Source organism: Thamnophis elegans, chromosome 17 (assembly GCF_009769535.1).
Source record: "Thamnophis elegans isolate rThaEle1 chromosome 17, rThaEle1.pri, whole genome shotgun sequence".
Taxonomy (NCBI): Eukaryota; Metazoa; Chordata; class Lepidosauria; order Squamata; family Colubridae; genus Thamnophis; species Thamnophis elegans.
Genome location: NC_045557.1, coordinates 13,670,450 through 13,693,456, shown reverse-complemented (window position 1 = coordinate 13,693,456; position 23,007 = coordinate 13,670,450). Strand labels below are relative to the sequence as shown.

At 41.4% G+C, this 23,007-nt stretch overlaps 1 protein-coding gene and 1 long non-coding RNA gene across 2 annotated transcripts in view; one reads left to right on the top strand and one right to left on the bottom strand.

The window, feature by feature from the left end:
- The window catches only part of LOC116520190 (prelamin-A/C-like), a 109,833-nt gene that overhangs the window by 5,196 nt on the left and 81,630 nt on the right, over nt 1–23,007 (bottom strand).
- On the top strand, nt 655–19,991 carry LOC116520265. The gene is made up of 3 exons (XR_004256738.1): nt 655–1,048; nt 2,231–2,368; nt 19,843–19,991. It is a non-coding gene; the product is annotated as an uncharacterized LOC116520265 (long non-coding RNA).

Sequence of the window (23,007 nt, the reverse complement as noted above, 5' to 3'; positions counted from 1 at the left end):
ATATTCTTTCAGTTGTTGTTTTTTAAAAAAAATGTTTGCTAGTGTAGGATAAAGCAAAATGGCAACCTGGAGGATTCTCTATGGAGATTCTTAGTCATCCAGGTCATGGTTGTCGCAGCTTCAGCTGAAAAAGCTTGGATGAGAGGCGAAATATCTTCAAAGAAAAACCAGAAAGTCCAGTTGCCTTTTGAAAGAAAACACCTTTGGGACAACCTGGAAGATTTGCATTTCTTTTACAACATTTCTGCACCTACCCTGGTCTTGTCTTGGGAAAGAAAATGATAGGCAACTACATTCCAGCACTGTCTCCTGGCTCTGAAAAAGGATAAAATAAGTTGAAGCATAAGACAGTAACCTGGGAAAGTATCAGAGAGCAATCTTAGCAGATTGCTAAACAGATTGCTTCTAGACATTTATCTTTGGAGCTGTGCTGTCACAATGGGTGCAATGCAGGATTACAGGCTAGTTCTGCCCACCGCAGACCAATTCTGACCAGCTCAAGGTTGACTCAGCCTTCTGAAATTGGTAAAATGAGGATCCAGATTGCTAGGGCTGACTCTAAACTGCTTAGTGAGGACTGTAAAGCACTATAAAGTGGTATATAAGTCTAAATCCTAGTGCTATTATTATTTATAATGCCTTTATTATTTTTACAAATAAATCCAGGTGGTGAATATATCCAACACTTTCCTTCTCCTATTTTTCCCCACAGCAACAACCTTGTGAGATAGGTTGGGCCGAGAGTGACTGCCCAATAATCACCCAACTTGTTTTCATAGTCTCCTGCTTTCTAGCCCGATGCCTTGAACACTAGATCAAACTGACCATGGTTGATGTTTTGTGACATGTAATGCCATTATCATGTGCTTTCAAAATTTGGAATATTTACAGGATTGGAGAGTTCTGTAAATAAGATACATTTAGTTTGGGTAAATTTAAATTGAGTTTAGTTTGGATAAATTAACAATGTTTTACTCAAATTCAGGAAGCCTGTGAGATGAATCGAGGTCTTCAAGTTAAAGTTGAAGAAAAGTTACGAAGACTCAAGGTATGTTAATTTAAAATTTATTCTAGAATTTTATTCTTTCTAATAGCTAAGCATTTCTGTTTTGTACATATATAAAATTGTTACAGAATTAAGATGAGATACAGCTATGGAATTTAGAAAGCTGTGTTTAGGTAACAAAGCTATTTCATCTGTGTAATATTAATATCACTTACTATGTAAATGCTACTTTTCTAGAAACAAGTTGCCTTCTAGCGCAAATTATTTTTGAATTCTTAAAAGAAAAAAAAATGGTGAATGGTGCCTTCTTTAATCATGAACCAGCAAAATGTATCGTTACCTTCCTGGCACAAATATCCACATCTTGCTTGGGGAATTCTGGGAGTTGAAGACTACATATCTTAAAGTTGTCAAGATTGAGAAATGCTTATCCATTCTATTTCTGTTGTAGAAAACAAAGTATTAGTATGAAATATTAGGAAGATTTTAGCTTTGGTTGATGTGCTATTCTTAGTCAAAACATTTTCCAGAGGACCCATGCTTGGTATTTTCAGTTGATATTTTCAGTACAAACGAATACTTACAAGAACTGGTGTTAAATCTCATAGAACTGACTTGGCTAACTACAGGTAATCCTCGACTTATGACCACAATTGAGCCCAAAGTTATGTTGTTAAATGAGAATTTTGTTAAGTGAGGTTTGCCCCATTTTTTGACATTTCTTGCCACGTTAAGTGAATCACTGCAGACGTTAAGTTAGTCACATGATTGTTAAGTGAATCTGTCTTCCCCATTGACTTTGCAAAAGGGTTTGCAAAAACTGCGATCACATTACTCTGGGACACTGCAACCATCGTAAAATCAGTTGCTGAGTCTGAATTTTGGTCATTTGACCATGGGGATGCTGCAAATGGTCATAAGTCTGAAAGTTTTTCTGTGCCGTCGTAACTTTAAATGGTCACCAAATGAAAAGTTGTAAGTCAAGGATTACCTTTACTTTTTGAACAGATACTGTATGAACCAGTGTCCAAGCATCTGAATTTTGATCATATGATGATGGGGATACTGCAAATATTGTAACTGTGAAAAACAGTCATAAGTCGCTTTTATCAGTGCAGTTATAACTTTGAACAGTCATTAAATGAACTGTTGCAAGACGAGGACTACCTGTATATTTCATATACATGTAATTAAAAAATGACCAAAATTTGGTTTGATTTGTAGCTGCAGATGGCTGCAGATCTTCGAAGAATGATAGGTTCACAGGGAGAACATGACCAGCTGGACCCTTTACCCAACATGCTTCAACAAAGAAATGGTGAAATAGAAGAAATGAAAGTGAAACAATTAGAAAAACCAATGGTATGTACATGACTAAATTATCAAATCCTTTATTGGCAGTTAGTGAAGGAATGATTTAGAACTAATCTGGAAAACATTACATAGTATAAGCCCATGCAGCAAAAAGAATCATGAAATAAGAGTGAGTGGCTTAACCATAAATACCTGAGATGTACAACTGAAGAAAATAGATCTCCCATAAAGGAATTTATGCCGAAAATAACATGGGGCCCATCTCTCTCTGACACACAGGGAATAGTGGAGAGTACGCCAAAAGTGAGGGATTCCCAGGCATATAGGTGATGGCAGCAAGAACTATGAAATCAAGGCAAGAGGCACAGGCAGGGTGTTTAAATGCAAAAGGTTTCAGGAAAGGAGTGTGTGAGGGAGCTCCCCAATGCATCATGGATATTCAGTGGCAAAATACCGTAATTAAATTATAATCATGCAATTTCTGTTTCTCAGTTTATAATTAAAAAGTAATTAGATGAAAACCACAGGAACTTTCAGAGTTGGTTTTCACCAGTTGTGTCAATATGATGTATCCAATAAAATGTTCTTTGAGGAATCTACTTGCCTTGGAGTTCTGCTTTCTATGGGTGCATTACTTGGAACACTGACAGATACAGAAGAATGACTTTGGGTTGTTTTTACCCTTATCCCAAGCATTGTTCATCATGATTGTAGATGATACTGAAAGACTTGAGGAACTCCATTACTGAGGAATAGTACACACAATAGTTTGCTCTGTCAATCTCAGTTCCAGGAAGTACAATAAAGAAGGGAAGTGGTGTTACAACTTTGCATTTATATAAAGACAAGCTTTAATATTCATTGAGCCAGCCATTTTGGAATAAGAACCCAAAATGTGTTTTCATGGTTGTGTTTTCTAGGCTGATTTCACGAAGCATAAAAGCAATAAAATACCACAAATATCTATTTGGTGTGTAAGCTGTTAATTTCATTAATCATTTGATAATTTTCCTCTTGAAGATAGTTGAATTTATATATTCCCTTATACATATTTTTACCTCAGGCTATAGCATAATTTCATACATTGAATGGGATGATTTTCTTCAAAGATATTTTCATTTGTTGCCATACCTTTTTGTTGTGAACTGATAACTGAAATTACCAAGAGCCAATAGTGTATTAGTTTTAATTTTTTAAATAATTGTTTACCCAGAAGGTATCTGAGAACTCAAGAGAACTGAAACAGTGTAATGCCTCAGAAGATGCTGAATTTGGGACTTCCTGGGAGGAGCCTACTGGTGGGGGCAGCAAAAAATCAGCTGCCTCCGAATTCCTGGCTACGTACCTGTTTAGAGGATCTTCCATCTGACGTCTTATCAGGTTTTCTTATCCTTCAGGCAAGAAGGAAAGAAGAAACTGTTTTGCTGGCAAATGCTCTTCGATTTTTGCAGCTTTTGTGCTTGCAAGGAAAGGGGGGCTAGCCCAAGGCAGAACGGCTGTCCGTGCTGGGAACTTCAAACTGCCTTGTGCAGGACAAAGTAGGTCTCTCCCACTCTGCTCAAAGTTTTGTTTGATTTATTCTTATCACGAGCTGAATCCGTTTACTGTGGACAATAATTGCTTATCAACATTTTAGCTTCTTTTCTTTTTCTCCTCCGAAAAATTATTTACTCAGAGGCTTTTAAAATGGCGCCGAGCAGGCTGGTTTCTCCGGTAATAACGAACACTTTTTGCTAATCCTCACAAGAATTCAAAACAAAAGAGATTGCTTATCATTTGTTTTGGTTTCACAATAGAAGAATTTTACTCCTTCATTAACCTTGCTTATTTGGAAGTTAAATGGTGATGAATCTGCTGAATGGTCTTGTTACAATGTTTACTCACAGAAAGTTTTGCCAAGCCTTAAACTTCAAAATAAAAGCCTCTTTACTTAAAGCTGCATATTCAGGCAATAGAGTTTTATTAACTGCAGGCAGATAAATTTTGAAATGGCCTCAAAACCAAATATTAACTTGAAGTCGTCACCCTCTACTTCCAGGGGCACATCCTCAGTGCCTGGCACAAAGCTGCAGCCTCCGCTTCCTACGCCCCCTGCTGGGGATGTGTTAACGAAAGAATTTTTTCTGAGTAATCTAAGCGAGGCTCTTAATGCACAGACAATTAAAATGGAAGATAAATTTAGAGATAATAGAGAGGAGAGAAAAGAGGAAATGAAAGAAATGAAAGAAGAAATTAAAAGTGAAATAAAAGGACTTAAACAGGAGCTGTATGAGAAATTTGAGGCTAAGGTTGATAAAATTAGAGACGACATGCTGAGTCTTGTAACTGTATTAACAGAACATATTTCTGGAGTGGAAGATACTCTAGAGGTTCTTAATGATGCCAATGCTAAATTGACATTGAAAACAGAGGTGGTGGAACAAAAAGTGGAAAATGCTGAAAAAGAAATTATTATGATACAGTACCGACAAATGGAGTTCGCATTAAGAGTAAGGGGGCTGCGTGAGGAGAAACAGGAGAACCTGAAACAGATCCTATCGGAAGCTTTTGACCGCCTGATGGGAAGACCAGGGACCAATCAAGACTGGCAAATTGACAAAGCTTACCGCGTTAACTCCTGGCTGGCAAAGCAGAAGCAGCTTCCTCGAGACATCGTTATATATTTTACTACAAGAGAGTTTAGAAATATGGTACTGCAAGCATCTTATAACACTAAGCTTCAAATTGGCGGTCAAGACCTGGCTGTTTTGAAAGAGATACCACCTCAAATGTTAAGAGCCAGGAGAGACTACGCTTTTTTGGTCGAAGAACTCAGAAATCGTCAGATACAGTATAGATGGGATGCACCATTCGGCATCATATTTACATTTGATAAGCAAAGGTACCGCCTCAACTCTGTATGGAAAGCCCGAGATTTTTATTATAATATATTGAAGGCCGGACACCCTGCACCATCTGGACCTAGAGAAAGACCACAAGAAGGACAGGATAGACAGCAAACTACACAACCACCAGACAAGATGGAGCATCTCTCTTCTCTAGAAGTGCAAGGTGCTATGGAACCAAGACCTAGCCGCATGACTACTAGACGTATGGAGAAACAAGCTAAAAAGCAACAGCATCAACAATCATCGGCCATCGATCAAGGAACTACAACAACAAATCTGGAAGCAATGGGAGGAGCTAGACCTAAGGTTAAACAGGCCGTGCAGGAAGCTCTAAAAATGCTTCAACCAACCAAAGATGACAACTAAGATTTTAACATGGAATGTCAACGGACTGAACTCTCCACAGAAGAGGAAGAAAATATTTCATTATCTCAAACAGTTTAAGAACGATGTAATTTGTTTGCAAGAAACTCATATCAAGTTAACTGATCAAAAATATTTGATCAACTCAAAACTTGGTCAACATTTTGCAGCTTCTGCTATGGAAAAGAAGAATGGTATAGTTGTATACTTAAGAAAAGATATGAAAGCTGAATTAATAGAAGCAGATCCCTTCGGAAGATATATTGCTTTAGACTTAATCTTAGAAGGGAAAAAGACATTACTTTTGGGAATTTATGCTCCCAATCAACAGCAAGATAGATTCTATAGAAATCTTCATGCTAAATTAGTACAGTGGGACTATAGTTCCTGTATACTATTGGGTGACTGGAATGGAGTGATAGACACTAAGAGAGATAAGAAGATTTCCCGCCTAAATACCAAGATGCGAGCAAAGTTACCCAAATCTTTCTTTGACATATGGATGATTTTGAATTGAGAGATATTTGGCGAGAAAGAAATGCAGAGGAATGTGACTTCACTTTCTTCTTGGACAGGCATCAATCCCTCTCAAGGATTGATTTTATCCTAACCACTAATGATTTGCTTTCTAGGGTCAAGAAAACAAAGATTGCAGCTAGGGTCCTTTCGGACCATAACCCAGTTTGGATGGAGTTGGGAAGGGTAGTGCAGGCAAGAAGGTCTTGGAGATTGAATGAAAACTTATTTAGATATGAAAAGTATATTAATGATTGCAAAAAATTACTATCTGAATATTTTGTTTTGAATATGAATAAGGGTACTGCGGCGTTGTTCGCCACACTGGTGGGCTGCTCATGTGTCCTTGCCTAATCAAAAGGAAAACACCAGACGAAATTCCTTGGGATGAGCAAAAGCCTCGAAGGATCCTCGAAGGGCTCTTTTATTAGAAAAAGTTAGTTACAGCGTCATAATCACACATGGTACAAGTAAGCTAATGAAAAGTTCACAGCATTCCAGAAATAAACCAATAGAAAGTCACATCATGGCAAAGGGTGGGCAAAGGGGGGCAAAAGGGGGAACAGAAGATTACAAGCTGCATGGCATTGGGAGGGGGAGAGAGGGAACAGAAAGCTATAGCACAGCATAGGGGGGGAGGAAGGGCATGTGTGGGAGTAGGCTCACACAGTTCTTGTTACATTAGGCTGCATAGTGAGTTATGACCGTTAGGCAATGTTTTTGCATCCCTGTGTATGTGTGTTTCAGACAGCCGAAGCTGTCCTGCACGCAAACATCCAGAATGAATTCCAACATCTCCTATATTTTTGTTTTAAAAAGCAGCGTCTCCCTCTTCGTCGCTGGGCATGCAGAAGGGATCTTTCCCCATGAAAGGGGTTGACTGTTCATGTAACTCCATGTGGTTGACAATGTGAATTTTCTTCTGTGGAGCCAAGCTAGAGAGTATATTCTTGCACATTGCAAATAAAGAGGGTACACATTGAATACAGCAGCACAACAGTATCAGCAAAGCAACAAGGGTTATAATGGTCTTGACAGTAACCAGCTAAAATTAGGTAGCCAAGAGGTCAGCCAGTCCCACAAGGAGTCCGAGGCCTTATATGTTTGTCTAACTGTTTGAACGATATCATGTAATTTTTCCACACTGGTTTCAATTTCTCCGGACTGGTTCAAATAATGACAACAGGTAGCATTCAACCAAACACATAGGCCTCCTTCCTTGCTTAACAAGTAATCCAAAGCTAATCTATGTTGAGTTAAAATTCCAGCTAAAGAGTCAACTTCTGCCTGCAGGGCTTGTAGCCCAAATATCGTGGTGTTAGCTAGGGTTTCCATTTGAGCAGATAAGATACGCAGTTGTTTAATGTTCCATGCGACACCCAAGAGTGGTAGGGCTATAGCAATAAATCTTTCACCTTCTGTCAGATAGGTATTGTCAGGATCATAACCTAAAGCTGGATTGATTGCTTTCTTTTGTCTGGCCCACCCAAATTGTTTCTCCCAGGCACTATCGGGTTGAGACATGGGATGTGCTGAGATTCCGGCAGGTGCCAGAGTTCCAATAGTGCAAGTACCATTCCATACAGGGGGCAACACCTTCCCAGCCCAGTGACCACAAAGCCAGTACAGGCCAGGTGGTAACCCATACAAATAATACCCATGATGGCCCCAGATTTGTTCCTGTACTCTGTTAAAGGCAACCATCCCTCTCCTGTTAGAGAATAAATCTATGACTATACTATCTTCTTTTCTACACTTAAAATGCTCAGGTAATGATAAGTGTGAACAATCGTAGCCAATTTCTGTAATTTTGAAAGTAGCATTGCAGTGGGGATAATCCCCAACAGAAAAGCGGGGCAAAGGGATTTGCTTGGTGATACCACCAATAGTTACTGCTTCATAACCTTCATGCGAGACATTCCACCATGTACTTTTTGTGGAATATAGTACAGTAACATTCCAGCCTGTGAGGTTTAAAGTTCCAGAGGCTAGAATGGGCCAGCCCTGCATGTTAGAGGCAGGGCCGTGCGTACAAACCCAGCAATCAGACAGATTGTTAATATGGGTAAGGTTATGTATAAGAAGATGAAACTCATTTACATGCCAATCCATTGTGCGTTTGGGCCGATGATGTGGGGTGGAGGCATCCTTTGCCCCAGCAGGAACTGCCTGACATTCCCCAACCCAGATAAGCAAAAACAAAATGACCATCAATAAAGCAAAGATAATCATGTGATGTGAAAATGGTCTGCAGTCCAAAGGCTTGGAAACTTCCTCCGGGGGAGTGGAAGGTGGAGGGTGCTCTGCCCTGTTCTCCAGGTCAGAGACAGAGACAGCCTCAAGCTGTGGTTCCTGCTGGTTGGTCATGGTCAGGCGGCTTCTGTGTTTGTGTAGGTGGTTGTGTGGGTGGCTTGGGCAAATATGGTCTTACGTGCCGTCCTGGGATCCAAAGAACCTTGTCTTTCAGTTGGATGGCAGCATAGCCCCTTCCCCAGGTAATCAGGTCAGCAGGTCCTCGCCACGTCAGGTCAGGCAAGCAGCAATAGTAGACAGGTGGTCGAAGAGTGTCAGCGGAAGGTGGAGCTGCGAAATGACGAGTTGCTGCTGAGGAAGGCGGCTGACCGGTGAGATTTAAAAAGTTTAATGTATAGAGACAAAGATTAAGAATGTTTTGCAAAGCTGGGAGGCTAGGGGGCGCTTTCCCCTGTGTTTCAATGTAGCGATCAAGGGCATGCTTAAGAGTCTGATTAGCGCGCTCAACCATTGCCTGTCCTTGGCTGTTATATGGAATGCCGAATTTGTGCACAATGTCCCATTGGTTGCAAAAAGCAGCAAATGCTGCACTGGTATAAGCTGGCCCATTGTCTGTTTTTATCTCTTTTGGGCGTCCCAGCGATGCGAAGGTTCGAATGCAGTGGTTGATAACATGTTTTGTGGCTTCTCCCCTTTGTGGGGTAGCAAACAAGAAGCCAGAGAATGTATCTATGATTACATGTAGATACTTCCAAGGAGCAAAGGATGAATATTAAGTCACATCAATTTGCCAAATTTGGCAACATTCTGTCCCTCTGGGATTAACTCCCATAGGGAGGGAATGAGCTTGTCGACTACAATTTGGGCATTGTTGAATGATTGCAGATGCCCCCGCTGACGTAAGGCCAAATTGTTTTATGAGCGCTTTTTTGTTCTGATGAAAGTAAGAGTGGCTATCCCAAGGTGTGATAGCAGAAATTAACTTTTGCAAAAATAAGAAAAGTGAGAGTAATTGTAGTTCCAATCAGGGAGAAAGATAGGCCTCATAGATTGATTTCACAATCTGAGTTACATAGAGGCTATCCAAAATCAAGTTAAAGGGTTTATTTGGAAAAGTGGAAAAAGCCAAAATAGAGGCAGCAAGCTCCGCACGCTGAGCGGAAGTCTGCGGGGGGGGGGGGTAATTTTTGTACACCACCGACCATTCTCCTGCCAGGCACAAGCACCATAGGTTTTGCTTCCGTCAGCAAAAATAGTCATGGCCTGAGGAAGTGGGAGAGGGGAATATGGAGTGTGCCATTGCAGGGGAACAGTTTTCAAAAGAGCCAATCTAAGGTCGGGAGGTGCATGGGCTGGAGAATTTTATTAACAGCCCTCAAATCATGCAAAAAACGCCATTTACCAGATTTCTTTTTTATAACAAACACAGGAGTGTTATAGGGACTCAGGGAGGGCTCAATGTGTCCTTTTTGTAACTGTTCCATATCTCTTTCCTCTTCCTCTCTTCTCTCTCTGTCTCTCTCATCCTCTATCTCTTTGTTTCTGTTCACTTTCTCTTTCCCTCTTTTCCATTCTTCTGTCACTTTCTCCTTCTTCCTTCTCTTCGTCTCTTTCTGTCTCTTTCACTCTTTTTCTTTCTTCCTCTTTACTCTCTACTGCCCAACCTGTCCCCATACTTATCTTTGATTAATCATGTTTGCAATAATTTACCTACTTTCCTAATTTCCTTACTGGAGCCCTCGCTCCCTCAAACACACACACACACACACACGCGCGCATGCACAAAACCATTTTTCTCCATTCCAATTCAGATCCTATGAATCAATTGCTCTGTGAAACATCTGTGAAAAAGATTCAGGTGCTTCAGGCAGGAAAATGTCATCAAAGCAACAGAAGAGAAATCAGAAGAGTCAGTAAGAAAGGGAATAGCAAGAACTCCTTGAGACATGAAATCACGATGAGGAAAGACCAAAAGAGGCACCGTAGGGGGTAATGGAATAGAGGTAGCCAGAATCACTGGAAGAAAATAGGAAGAGCCAGGCATTGGAGCATCTATAGATTCACTTGCCAAGAGATTGAAATAAGAAGGAAGATAAGAAGCAGTCCTTTTGTGTGGGGGTCAGGTTGGAAAGCAGGCAAAAGCTTCCTCTAAAGGGATGTAATGCCGGGGAGCTTCAAAGGCTGAGGGAGATAGAAGCATGCATACAAGGGAAGAAAAAGCCTTGGATTCAAAGTGCAAATTTAGTAAAAAGGTTTCCAAATATGGCGGGGGGGTGTCTGGTCCCCCCATCACGGCTTGTTCATGAACTTTTAAACATTTCATGACGATCCGCCAAGTGGAAAGTATTTTCCCTGGTGCCCTTGGAGGGTCATGGAAATACTTCCCTAATTTTTCCCAAGTGGCTATTCGAATTGAGCCCTTATCAGGATATGTGGGACAATTTTGATAAATATACCTGAGAAGGTCAGTAAGGTCTTTTTTTGAAGGGATGGGGAGAAAGTTCCCATTGTTTTTTAAGATTAATATTGAGGTTTTGGCCAATTCTCTAAGTTCTTGGAGGTGCGCAACCTGAGGCTTAGAGAATTCTGCCCCCATAACTCACGATTGGGAGGATGCTCCGTCTGCGACGGCCGGTCCTGGTATGCAAGGGGCGTTCCTTCGCCGGTAAGCAATGGGGGTGCCAAATGAGACGACGTGCTTGATCAGCAAGATCACGTCGGGGGTCACCAGTTGCGGCGTTGTTCGCCACACTGGTGGGCTGCTCATGTGTCCTTGCCTAATCAAAAGGAAAACACCAGACGAAATTCCTTGGGATGAGCAAAAGCTTCGAAGGATCCTCGAAGGGCTCTTTTATTAGAAAAAGTTAGTTACAGCGTCATAATCACACATGGCACAAGTAAGCTAATGAAAAGTTCACAGCATTCCAGAAATAAACCAATAGAAAGTCACATCATGGCAAAGGGTGGGCAAAGGGGGGCAAAAGGGGGAACAGAAGATTACAAGCTGCATGGCATTGGGAGGGGGAGAGAGGGAACAGAAAGCTATAGCACAGCATAGGGGGGGAGGAAGGGCATGTGTGGGAGTAGGCTCACACAGTTCTTGTTACAAAAGGCTGCATAGTGAGTTATGACCGTTAGGCAATGTTTTTGCATCCCTGTGTATGTGTGTTTCAGACAGCCGAAGCTGTCCTGCACGCAAACATCCAGAATGAATTCCAACAGGGTACATCTATGGAATTTGTATGGGACGCAAGCAAAGCGTATATGAGAGGAGTTTTGATGAATATAAATAAAACACATAGAAATAAGCAAGGGTTAAAACGAACAGAACTGGAAGAGGAAATTAAGAGAAAAGAGCTGGAGTTAACAATGAACCCAGACGATACAAAGGTTAAGGAAGCTATTAACATATTAAAATCTCAATTTGACATGTTGATCTCTGACCAGGTAGCTACTAATCTATTATATGCAAAACACAATACTTTTTGTAATGCAAACAAACCTGGCAGATGGTTAGCTTATCAGATTAGGAAAAAAAGGAAAACTCGAAATATATCTAAACTGATTTACAGAGGGAAGGAGGTGTTTCAACAGGAAGAGATTCAAAAGGCTTTCTGGGAATTTTTTACAGAACTGTATAAAGGGGATAAAATTAATGGTTTAGACAGACAAATATTTAGACAAAGAGAAAATACCTTCAGTTAGAGAAGAACACAGGCAAAAATTGAATCAACCAATAACCTCGGGGGAAATCCTGCAGGTAATTAAGCAATTAAAGTCAGGGAAAGCACCAGGTACAGATGGCTTGACAGCGGTTTACTATAAAAACTTACAGTTAGAAATGGTAGAACCTCTTAGAGAATTATTTAATATGATTCAAACGGAAGGTAAAGTCCCTCCATCTTGGAAGACAGCGTTTATATCTTTGATACCCAAAGAAGATCAAGATACTACTCAACCCAAAAATTATAGACCTATTTCATTACTGAATGTAGATTATAAAATTTTTACTAAAATATTAGCAAATAGGTTAATGTTGGTCACTCAACAATTGATACATATGGACCAAACAGGTTTTATACAAGGGAGACAGATGAAAAGTAATGTTAGATTAATTATTAATGCATTAGAATATTTGGGAAAGAACAACCAGATCCCTGCTGCGTTTATATTTTTGGATGCTGAGAAGGCCTTTGATCGAGTTAACTGGCAATTTCTGTTGAAGATACTGCAAAAAATGCAGATAGGAGATAATTTTTTACAGTCAATTAAAGCAATATACCAACAGCAAACAGCACAAATCATAGTCAATGGAAGTCTAACAGACTCTTTTCAAATTGGAAAAGGTACAAGACAGGGCTGTCCTTTGTCCCCATTATTGTTTATTATAACTTTGGAAGTATTGTTGAATAAAATACGGGGCTTGGATGGTTTAAAAGGGATCAAGATTAGGCAGCAAGAATATAGAGTCCGCGCTTTTGCGGATGATTTGGTCATAATATTGGAACAACCGCAGGAATCCAGTATGGTTTTAATGAATATGATTAATCAATATGGTCAAGTGTCGGGCTTTAAAATAAACTTAGGAAAAACCAAAATATTAGCTATAAATATGAATATTAAACAAAAGGAAGAATTAGGAGTGATGCTAGGATGTGAGGTAGTTAAAAAAGTCAAATATCTTGGCGTTAACATTTTAACTTCAAATGGGAAATTATATAAGCATAATTATGAACCACTTTGGCATAGCATACAGACAGAGATGAAAAAATGGGAGAAATTGCACTTATCTTTGCTGGGTAGGATAGCGGCAGTGAAAATGAACATTTTACCAAAATTTTTATTTCTCTTCCAAATGTTACCTATACTTAAAAAAGATGCGAACCTTTTAGAATGGCAGAAGGGTATCAACAAATTTGTGTGGGCAGGAAAGAAGCCGAGGGTAAAGATGAAAATAATGCAAGATGTACGTGAGAGAGGAGGATTGAAACTACCTAATTTAAAACTATATTATGATGCAGTGGCATTATCTGTAATTAGTGATTGGATTCATTTAACCAATGATAGAATATTGAACATTGAGGGACACGATCTGGTATTTGGTTGGCATGCTTACCTGTTATTCAACAAAAAATTGGATAAGAACTTTAAAAGTCATATTTTAAGAAATGCTTTATTTCGGGTCTGGAAGAAATACCAATATAAATTAAATGACAAGATACCCATGTGGGCAATTCCTAGACACGCAATTGAAAATATGAATACAGCACAAAAACAGGACAGAATTACTTACAGACAGCTTCTTACCTCGGAAAGGGGGGTATTACAATTAAAATCTTTAGAGGTATTAAAAGAGGAGAAGGTAGTTCAAACATGGTTCCAGTATGGGCAATTACAGGCTAGGTGGAAAATAGATCAAAAAATTGGTTTTATTCAAGTTGAGGATAATCTGTTTAAACAAATAAGAGATCAAAGCTTAATGCATATAAAGAGGATATATAATGTATTAATACAGATGGATTCGGAAACAGAATTAGTTAAAGATTGTATGATAAAATGGGCTCAAAATATTGAGGAACCAATAATGTTGGATACATGGGAAAGAATCTGGGTAAGAAATGTGAAATTTACACAAGCTCAAAATCTGAGAGAAAATTTTTACAAGATGTTCTATAGATGGCATTTAGATCCTAAAAAGTTGGCTTCTATGTATCCGAATGTACAGCCTAAATGTTGGAGGTGTGGTTCTCTCGATGCTACATATTATCATATATGGTGGACCTGCCAAAAGGTTAAGGCATTTTGGATAAAAATATGGTGGGTCATGCAAAATGTTTTTAAAAGAAGGATAAAGTTTAGTCCTCAGTTATTTTTACTAGGTATATGTACTGACTTTACAGTGGTAGAGACCAATTTGACTCTGCACCTGATAACTGCAGCAAGACTGTTGGTGGCGCAATATTGGAAGAAGGAAGACTTGCCTACAATCCAAGAATGGACATTGAAAGTAACAAACTTAGCTGAAATGGCTAAAATATCGGCATATCTCAAAGATCATTCAAATGAGAAATATAAACGAGACTGGAAAAAATGGATTGACTATATACAAAATAAATACGGGACTAAGAAATTCCAGTTAGCCTATGCTTAAGATCAGAAATGATTTAAACTGTTAAAAGTCAGTTCAGTAAGAAGAAGCTAAGGTCAATCTAGAATGTCATTAATTTCTTTATTTCTTTTTTCTCAATAGATTTTAGACTGTGTTAGTTAAAAATCCATACCGTGTACGGGTTCTGGGAAGTCGGGGGGGGGAAGGAGGAGGGGGGGTGGGGGAGTGGAGGGAGGGACATATTTGTGTTTTTTTTAAAGAAAAAAATAAAAAAGTTCTGTTCAAAAGAAGATGCTGAATTTGAACACGACTGTTATCTTGATTGCTTCAAATGAAACTTGAAAATTCAGAGTGAGTCTTGTGAATTCTAATTGTGGAAATTGACAGCCTGAGTAAGCCATGGCATATTCGTTTAAATTAGAGTATTAGTTCCTTCTTATCTAAATGCTAAATTGTTAGATTTTCTTGATTGTTGTTTTTTAACTTTTTTAATTTTTTAACTTTCTTGATTAAAATACCAAGTTAACTATTAACTATTTTAGTAAAATAAGCCTTGGTTATACATTACATAATGTTAACATTTTTAATTGAAATCAAGTAATACTACAGAGCAGGGCTGGGTTTCAACCGGTTCGCACCGGTCCCTGCGATCCGGTTGGTCGCCGAACCCGGAAGTAAGTAACTTCCGGGAAGGGCGAAGCCCCCCCCCCGCGCCCGCGCGTGCCCGCACACCCGCGCCCGCTCCTTACCCGGTTTTTTTGAATTTCGCGCTTTCCACGCATGCGCAGAACGCCTGCGCGATCCTCCAGGAGCAGCTGGAGCATCGCGCAGACGCTAATACGCATGCGCACGCCGCGTGCGTGCACACGCGCGCCGCATGCGTGCGTGAGGACGCCGCGTGCGTGCACGCGCGCGCCACGTGCGTGCGTGAGGACGCCGCCGGCCTCGTTCCAACCGATCCGGTTGGAACGGGGCGAGAAACCCACCCCTGCTACAGAGCATATTGTGTGAAATCAGCCACCATTGCTTATAAGTAGTGATTTATGGTATATCATGTGTGAATTTAGCAAGAACATAATACATAATACCTGTATTCAGCCTTAGTATCTTAGTATAAATCATCCCAGGGTCACACAGTAAGACATAGTTTGTTGAATAAGATATAATGGCTGGGCAACAATTTGTTGTTGTTTGTTGTTTATTAGTTTTGTATGCCGCCCACTCCCGAAGGACTCCGGGCGGCTCACAATAAAATAGGGAAAGGAAAATAAATAAGACAATATCGGATTCCAACAAAAGAGCTGAGTTAATGTGTAGGTAGCCTTCAACTTACATTATGACAAATACTTCCCCTCCAAAAAAGCATTTATGACATGGATTCCAGTGATCATGTGATTACATTTTGGGTATTCAACCCACTTGCATTTATGATTTTCAGTATCCCAAAGTCACGTGACCATATTTTTTTATTTTTGTTGCTGGAAACCGGCATTTACTTCTGGTTTCTGGAAGAAGCTCCCATTAGGGACACTGAATTTGCTTGACACCTGTGCCACTGGCTTAATGACCATGGTGATTTGCTTAATGATTGCGGCAAAACAAATGTAGAATTAAGTTAGTTACTTTATGTTTAACAACCAGCACTTTTTAGTATTGTAATTTCAGGCTAAATTACAGTCATAAGTCATAGATTAACTGTAATATCCTAAACTAAACAAATCATATCTTACTTACCATGTTGTATATGAACCCAATATCCATGTCCAAATGTTTTACTTGGATTAGAAGACTACATATAGCATAAAATGTAATTTCTTTATCCTGCCACTGATTCAACTTTCAGAGGATAAAAAAAATAAATAAGGAAAAAAACACCTGTATGCAACAAGAAAGCCAGAACTTTGAATATTAGTAGATATTTTAGAAATAAATAAACCATGTTCTTTAGAATATTAACATGAGTTCAGAATTCTGGATGTTTCTTCCCTGTTTATCTTCCTCTGCCATACACAGTAGAGCTAAGCCGAGAGAAAGGCACTCACTGATTTCCCCTATCTGAAGGTGGGCCCAAGCTGATCTTTCCTGGTCTTAGTCCAATACCTTAATCATACACCACTTTCAATGTTTTAATATTACTTCATGAGCCAGATTCAATGATATTTTTCAATGATAATTGAAGTTGTTCTCTTCCTTCAATTTTTTTCTTCTTCTGTATTCTCTCCTGAAAGCGACAGATTTTCGCTGGCTAGAAAAGTCACTATTGTTCTGTACTGAGAGCGTCATAAATCTTTTTGAATGGTTTTGGCTGCTAATTTTGCTTCATATATTACACGTTTTTAATCCTAATATCTTTATATGGGGATTAAGTGAAAAAGATGGAAGGAACTGAGACCTGCGATGTGGAGGTTGACTTTATGCAATTGTATGTTTTCTAATACTTACTTTTTGTTTCCTTATTTTTAGTAAAGAGAAAGAAAATTTGAAAAATGAATTATCTTTACAGCTGGTATCCTTCTGCGACGACTGCGGGAGATAGGGGTGGGCGGCACTGTTTTGCAGTGGTTCTCCTCCTATCTCTCGGACAGGTCGCAGTCGGTGTTGGTGGGGGGGCAGAGATCGTCCCTGAGGCCCCTAACTTATGGGGTGCCGCAGGGGTTGGTCCTATCCCCCCTACTATTTAACATTTACATGAAACCGCTGGGCGAGATCATCCGAAGGCACGGGATAAAATACCACCAATATGCGGACGATACACAGTTGTATCTGTCCGCCCCGTGCCAACTCAATGAAGCGGTGGACGTGAGGAGCCGGGGTCTAGAAGCCGTTAAAGACTGGATGAGAGCAAACAAGCTGATACTCAACCCAGACAAGACCGAGTGGCTGTTGTATTTCCCTCCCAAAAATTTGACCAACATACCATCACTCAGGCTGGGGGGACAAAACTTATACCCCTCAGAAAGGGCCCGCAACTTGGGAGTCCTCCTGGACCCACAGCTGACTTTTGACCACCATCTCTCAGCTGTGACCAGGGGGGCATTTGCCCAGGTTCGCCTGGTGCGCCAGTTGCGGCCCTACCTGAATCGGGAGGCCCTCACAACAGTCACTCGAGCCCTTGTGATCTCCAGGCTGGAATACTGTAATGTGCTCTACATGGGGCTGCCCTTGAAGAGCATCCGGAGACTTCAGCTAGTCCAGAATGCGGCCGCGCGAGTGATCGTGGGCGCACCACGGTTCGCCCACATAACACCGATCCTCCGTGAGCTGCACTGGCTACCTGTCGATCTCCGGGTGCACTTCAAGGTCCTACTCACCACCTATAAAGCGCTCCATGGTAGTGGATCTGGCTATTTGAGAGACCGCCTTCTGCCAATTACCTCCCTGCGTCCCATCAGATCGCATAGAGTTGGCCTCCTCCGTATTCCATCCGCCAGTCAGTGCCAGTGAATGGTTTTGGCTGCTAATTTTGCTTCATATATTACACGTTTTTAATCCTAATATCTTTATATGGGGATTAAGTGAAAAAGATGGAAGGAACTGAGACCTGCGATGTGGAGGTTGACTTTATGCAATTGTATGTTTTCTAATACTTACTTTTTGTTTCCTTATTTTTAGTAAAGAGAAAGAAAATTTGAAAAATGAATTATCTTTACAGCTGGTATCCTTCTGCGACGACTGCGGGAGATAGGGGTGGGCGGCACTGTTTTGCAGTGGTTCTCCTCCTATCTCTCGGACAGGTCGCAGTCGGTGTTGGTGGGGGGGCAGAGATCGTCCCTGAGGCCCCTAACTTATGGGGTGCCGCAGGGGTTGGTCCTATCCCCCCTACTATTTAACATTTACATGAAACCGCTGGGCGAGATCATCCGAAGGCACGGGATAAAATACCACCAATATGCGGACGATACACAGTTGTATCTGTCCGCCCCGTGCCAACTCAATGAAGCGGTGGACGTGATGAGCCGGGGTCTAGAAGCCGTTAAAGACTGGATGAGAGCAAACAAGCTGATACTCAACCCAGACAAGACCGAGTGGCTGTCACGGTCGTAACAGGGAGGGGCAGATATGGCGGGGACTTTAGGGCGGGCCATTACCAGGGAAGGAGGGTTCCCTACATTACAGAGATCCCTCCTTCCGGCCCTATGAGTCCCACTCTGAGACCAGATGGCGTAAGCAATCAGGACCCTGGACTCAGGCTGCTGTCGCTAAATGCCAGGTCTGTGGTACATAAAGCTCCTCTCGTCCGGGACTTAATTTTAGACGAGAGGGCAGACCTGGCATGTATTACTGAAACCTGGCTGGCCCCAGAGGGAGGAGTCCCCCTTGTAGAGCTGTGCCCAGAAGGATTTCAGGTGCTGCACCAGCCGAGAGCCCAGGGAAGGGGTGGGGGTGTGGCGATTGTTATCCGGGAGTCATTAGCTCCTCGTAGGGTCCCTGCTCCGGAGCTTGCCGGGTGTGAGTCCCTGCTGGTAAAGTTGGACCTCAAGGGTCAAGTGGGTCTGCTGTTAACGTACCTGCCTCCCAACAGCGTTGCAGCAGCCCTCCCCTCGCTCCTCGAGTCGGTAGCCGAGCTGGCAATTGAGTTCCCTAGGCTGATGGTCCTGGGGGACTTTAATTTGCCGTCGCTCGGCGAACACTCTGATGGGGCGCAGGAGCTCATGGCTTCCATGACAGCCATGGGCTTGACCCAAGTAATTCGGGGCCCAACCCATTCAGCGGGTCACATGCTCGACCTCGTATTCCTCTCGGAGCAGTGGATTTGTGATCTTGGTCTGAGGGGTAACGACATCATACCCCTGTCGTGGTCAGATCACTGCCTACTGAGGCTTGACTTCCGGAGACCAAACCCCCACTGTAGGGAGGAGGAACCGACCAGGTGGTTCCGCCCCAGGTGACTTATGGAGCCGTCAAGGTTCCAGACGGAGCTTGGGGTTATTCCTGATACTTTCGCCCACAGTCCGGTAGAGACTCTGGTTGCTGCTTGGCACTCGGCAGCATCGGAGACCCTCAACCGGATTGCGCCACTACGGCCCCTCCGAGGCGGCGGATCCCGGAGACCTCCTTGGTTTACCGAGGAACTCCGGGAGATGAAGCGCCGGAGGAGACACCTGGAGCACCTATGGAGGTCCGATAAGTCCGAATCGAACCGAGCAATAGTAACCACCTGCACCAAGGAATGCACCAGGGCTCTTAGGGCAGCGAAAAGATCTTATATAGCCACCTTGGTTGCGTCCGCTGAGTCCCGCCCAGCCGCCCTGTTTAGGATAACCCGCTCCCTACTGAATAGTAGGTTATATAGAGATAATAATAGAGATCTTCAAGTTCAAGTTGAAGAACAGTTGCAAGAGTCGAGGTATGTTAATTTAAAATTTATTCTAGAATTTTATTCTTTCTAATAGCTGCCCAGGATGTAGGAGCGGGGCAGGAGGCTCTCCCCGAGGTTGGTGCCTCCACTGAGGTAGCTGCGCATGATGGTGAAGCTGGAGGAGGAGGAGCCGGTGGACATGGTGCTGGTGCCCACATTCGTGCCCCCGGATGACTTCTCTGCCGGCTGAACACAACACAGCCAGACAACAAGTCAGAACTGATTACTTGATATTTGTCCATACTTTAAGCAGCCACATTTTGTGTCCGCAAGATAATCTGATAACAATCTATCTTTGAAGGCAGCACACATAGACTATGTTAAAGCAATAGGGATACTAAACAAATGACCTGCCATTTCCGGTCACTATGCAATTGACGTAACAACCTAAGTTGATAAAAATGTTTCCGGTGACTACTACCATTAAACTTTTTCTGAGGTAAAGACTATTTCTGAAGCCCTAGTGAAGTATTTGACTGAATGTAGGAACACAATTAGATTGTACATACAGGTCCACTTTAACTGCCTAAATATCGGTATATTCAGAGCATATACTGTATAAACAGTATATGTATGTATGTATGTGTATATATATATATGTGTGTGTGTGTGTGTGTGTGTACGTGTACACGAACACAGATATGCATATACATACATACACACACACACAAATATATTTACACACACACATACACCAAATAATTTAGCACATGGAAAGGCCAAATATTAACAAGCATTTAATTTGATCCAATGCCAAATTTTAAGGAACCCTACTATTCTACTTTATGTCAACTGTATATCCCTAGCTTCAAAAAGCAGAGAGTCAGAGAGGGAATAGCTTGTGAGACGGAAAAGTTATTTGCAATCTGTAAACCAAATGCAGACCCAGCTGTTCAGCTTTGAGAGAAGAGTGAGTTATGAAGAAACTGGATCCTAGTGTCATTGGAGCTGAACAGCCAAGGTAAAATTGGATTCCCCCACTAATGTTTGCTGCTGTTGTCATTAGACGAGATGGAGAGAAGAATGAAATACATCTGTTGCAAATACAATGTGCAATAGATGAGATCCTCTATTTTTTTAACATGATGGTTCTTCGTGCAATGGGTGGTGAGAAAGCAGTTTTAACTTCATGAAAAATGGAACTGTATTAAATTAACAGTTAACAGATTAACCATTAGTCTGACCAGCATTTTCTAATCTAGAATACTGTTTCTCAACCTTAGTAACTTTAATACGTATAACGTCCATGTGGAGAATTCTGGGAGTTAAAGCCTTAAAGTTGCTAAGGATGAAATGCATTGCTCTAGAGCCATAGAAAAACACACAACTCAAAGAAGCTATAAAATGGTCCGAAGTGGAAGTAAGTGTCTGGCCCCATGACAGAGAGACTTTGCTTCAGGCAGAGATCAGATGCTTCTGGCAACGGTGAGGATAGAAATTAGCTCTTCTGAGGCTCTGCTTCTATGCTGCTTGTTCAGCACCAAGTGATGAGAAGAACAGAAAGAAGATCCCAGCATAAACTTTTAGCCATACAGTGGATGTCCTAGCTACTGCAAGTTGCTATAGATCAGTGACTTGCAGTGAGGTTTATGGCTGGTGAGGCAGTCCTCTCCCCCGACACCCCACTGACTAAAGCATTTTCTTTCACCCTCCTGAGCCTAAAGCACTCCTGTGCTCACGGCAGAGCTTGAGCGGGATGCCGCGAGCACAGGTGGGTGAAAGAAAGTGTTTTAGTCAATGGGTTGAGAGAATGTCGGAGCATTGCATTTATTGAAGAAAAAAGGGAAATTTGAAGGAAAAGAGGGAGTGTGGGGTCATCAGAAACGGAGAGAGAAGGAAGAGTGAGTGCGACGCTGCAGCTTTAAACAGAATGACAGACTTGAAGCCTCTAAAAAATGCGCCCTGTACTCTGAGGCAGGAGAACTGCGTGCCTCAACTACCTCGGGATTTTTTAGGCTTTTAACCCTCGCTTAACTCTGCTCGAGCACCTAAAAAGTCAGACTAGATGAGGCATGCAGTTCTCCTGCCTCATAGTAGAGGGCGCTTTTTTAGAGACTTTTTTTAAACAGGCAGTCATTTGCGGTATGGCAGCAGCTAGCTAGCCTAACCTCAGCACTCGCCTTTTCCCATTTACATTTTTTTCCTTTTCATGATTGTCAGTGGTGAGGCTGTGCCTCCCCTGACTGCACGTGCCTGCTATAGATTACCCGCGAGTATTCATTGTCCAAAAATCAGACAATGAGAACCAACAGATTCCTCTTTTATATCAAACATACTGTATGTACATATTCTGTTAGGAATTAGAGAGAAAAACCATTTGTGAAATTCTTTGGATTAAATGATTACATGGATACCAATAAAGGAGAATATTTGTAGCTCAGGGTTGAAATGAGGGGTCCTTAGTGCTCCCTGAGCTTGTTTTTTTGCAAACATTTTATTACCCTAACTAGGTAACATCAGCCCTGATGACGTTACCTAGTCAAGGTAATGAAATGTTTGCAAAAAGCAAGCAAGCTCAGAGAACACCAAGGACCTCTCGTTACATGGATGTTAGACTTCGAAATGAGATTTGGTTAGATTTGGCTTTAAACTTCCTTGGCTATTGAAGAACAACTATATTTTGATAGAGCACCTTGGCCTCTTTGCTTCTCCATCCTTAACTAGGCAATAGATTCATTAACAATATATCTCCTTCCCACACAATGGTTTATGTTTGATTGGGTATGTGTGTGCAAAATATAAGATTCATAGCCCAGTGACAACATTTTGCAAGCAGAAGTTCTACTTCCAGAGGTTCTACCTTCTCTTAACTTCCTGAACCAAAACCAGTTTCTTCCCAGCAAGAAATTCAGAAATTTCACTAGCAGGAAAATATTAACAGGAAAATAACAGTGATTCAAAATTTCCAGAAAACTAGCTATTTTAGGGTGAGTATTAATAATAGAATCATAGGGTTGAAGGATCTTGGAGGATCCAAGGAATGTTCAGGCCATCCCAGTCAAATGCCTGTCCAACATTTGTTTAAAAGCTCCTAGTGATAGAATATCCACAATTCCAAAGAGTAGTCCACTGTTTAATAGCTTTCACAGTCAAGATTGTAATCCTTATTTTCTGTTGGGATCTCTTTTTGTTGGCTGTCATTTTATCTTCAGCACTATGGACAATACATTGATATCCTGTTCTCTGTGACAGCTTTTCA